The following is a 3,010-nucleotide window of genomic DNA, read 5'->3' as shown; positions in this document are numbered from 1 at the left end:
AATATATTATGCATTAATAATACATACTTCCTGGGGTTACTTTAGGAATTACAGCATATCTTGTGAAACTTAAATATTTACTGTACAGATTGGCTTCGAAAGGCCAGTAATTATGTATTAGTCTTTTCCCCAGGTTATGTCATTTACGTATGAATTATAATAAAAGCGTATGCCTATAAAGTCTTTACCCTGAATATAATATAAAATTACTTTGTAGAAAGTAAATTTTATTAGAGTGCCCCATCCCAAAAACTAACATAAAAGAAAATATTTTAAAAATGTAGGCAAACTTTGTAAAGTGTTATGCTAATGAATTTTAAATCTTAGTGTAAGCTATTTTCTACAAATAGATGAAGATTAAAATTAAGAGACAACTGAAAACAAATAAATTAGGAAAATAGTAAAATTGTCTTCTCAAAATGTACTTGGATTTCATGTGTTCAGGCTTTCAACAAAATATAATTTTCACAATATAAAAAGTTCTTAGACAAAGAAAAGATGGGGAGTCTCTGTTTTCTTTTTGAATTGTATGTGATTTGTCCCAAAACCTGGTTTGAGAGCGAATTGTTTAGATGCCAGTGGAATTTTATAAGGAACCAAGGTAAAATCTGATGTTTCTTGGATTTGAGTGCTGTATCAATCACTTCCTGTTATAAGAAAAACATTTTCATAGACACCCCCATACTTAAAACATTTAAAATATTCTCAGAGTTCTTACACAATTATACAACAAAGCAATCAGGTGAGACTACAAAACCAACCAATGCTATTTGAATCAACTTAATGTATTGAATGAATAGTATATTTTGCTGAAGCAAAGTCACTGCCTATTTCTATTGAGTTTTCATACCTATATAAATAATATCAAGATTTTTCTGTTTGAACCCTTTTTAATGCTTTCATTTCTATAGCTAACCATATTGTCATTTACCCTTCATTTAGTGCATATATATCATTTAGATATTTTCTCTTCTCTGCTAATGATCCACAGCAATAAAAATGGTAGTACTTGGTGACAATGCAGTTGTAAATACAGACAAAAACATGAGTACTGAAATTATGTAGCCAAGCTTAGTTATAAGGTGGTTATCCAGGTGATCCCCAGAGTATGCTTATGTTAATTTTTTAGATAGACAGCAAAACAAAAATACAGAATTATATTGTTATAGAGCTCTCTTGCAATAGAGCTCTCTTGCACCATCTGGAATATATCTACTTTCCCTAGAGGTCTGTTGACCCTGGTTTGGAAAATGTTGAGGTAATCCATTGGTGAGTTTATTATTACTCTTGAATAGAAGTGCCAGAAACCTAGCTCAAAGTAGGATAAACCAAAAATGAATAATTTTTTCCTCTCTTAACTGAAAAGCTTTAGTGGATAATTTGCTTCAAGTATGACTAGCTTCAGGTGTTTAAATGGTGTCATCAGGACTTGAATGTCTCTCTACCCTACCCTTTTTCTTTCTCTACCCCAGAATCTTATGGCTTTGTTACCCTCTTTTTTGGGTTCTTTATTAGGTACTCTTTTTTTCCACAAAGTGACTCCATCACTCCCAGGCTTGTATTCTACTAGCTTATTATTTTCTTTACGGCTTTATTGAGATACAATTCACATAGCATACAATTTACACATTTAAAGTGCACAATTGAATGGTTTTGGTATATTCACAGAGTTATGCAACCATCACAGTTAATTTTAGAACATTTTCATCACCCCAGTAAGAAACCCTGTACCAATTAGCGGTCACTGCCCCCCAACCCTCCCAGCCATAGGCAGCCCTACTCTACTTTCTGTCTATATATGTGCCATTTCTGGACATTTCATATAAATGAAATATAATACGAGGTCTTTTCAACTGGCATCTTTCATTTAGTATAATGTCCTCAAGGCCCACCCATATTGTAGCATGTATCAGTGTTTCATTCCTTTTTATTGCTAAATATTCCATTTTATGGGTATATCACATTTTGTTTATCCATTCTTGAATTGGTGGGTATTTGGGTTGTTTTTGCTTTTTGGCTATTATGAATAATGCTGCTATGAATATTTGTGTACAAATTTTTGTGTGGACATGTGTTTTCAATTGTCTCTGTAAGAGTGGACTTGCTGGATCATGTGGTAGCTCTATGTTTAACTTAGTGAGGAACTGCCAAAGTGTTTTTCACGTGGCTGCACCATTTCACATTCTCACCAGCAGTGTTTGAGGGTTCCAGTTTCTCTACATCCTTGCCAACACTTGGTATTATCTGTCTTTTGATTATACTAGTGAGTATAAAATAGTATCCATTAATTTTTTAAATAATTTTTATTGTGATAAAATACACATAACGTATACTTTACCATTTTAACTATGTTAATCCATCATTTTTAAATTTTTTTGTAGAAGAAGCTCTTTTAAAAGATGGTTGAACTTTAGGTATATAAAAGCTGAAAGCAAGATATAACTAAATAGTAATAATAATTATTTATACAGGCAGTCTCCAAAAAGTGAATGGGTTGTGTTTAAGAGGTGTTTCATTAGTCACTTAGTTGGAATTCATTTTCTCCTGTAAGAACAACAGTGTATTTAAACATGGGCAAGTATCTCCACCTGAATAAATAGCTGAAATAGAGTTCTTTCCTCTTTTGCTTGTTTTGATGTCAACTCTGAGTTGCAGAATCTAGAGTCCCTTTGGAGTTCACTACTAATATTATAGGAGCTCTAAGATCCCTACTGCATGTCTTTGCTGGATAGTCCGTTTCTCTGACAGCTGACTTAATCCTCCGTACAATTCCTTCCCTTGCCACCAAAACCCTGAAGTGGTGACTTCAGGGTTTTCTTGTGGGGATAGTTTCGGAGGGTTCCAATCCTTCCCCAAAGGAATCCATGAAATTTATTTGTTTATTTGTTTTTTATTTTATTTTTTATTTTTATTTATTTTTTTTTTTGAGACAGAGTCTCACTGTGTTGCCCGGGCTAGAGTGCCGTGGCGTCAGCTTAGCTCACAGCAACCTCAAACTCCTGGGCTCAAG

Source organism: Propithecus coquereli, unplaced genomic scaffold (genome assembly GCF_000956105.1).
Source record: "Propithecus coquereli isolate 6110/MARCELLA unplaced genomic scaffold, Pcoq_1.0 Scaffold42, whole genome shotgun sequence".
NCBI lineage: Eukaryota > Metazoa > Chordata > Mammalia > Primates > Indriidae > Propithecus > Propithecus coquereli.
This window is presented reverse-complemented; position numbering follows the sequence as displayed.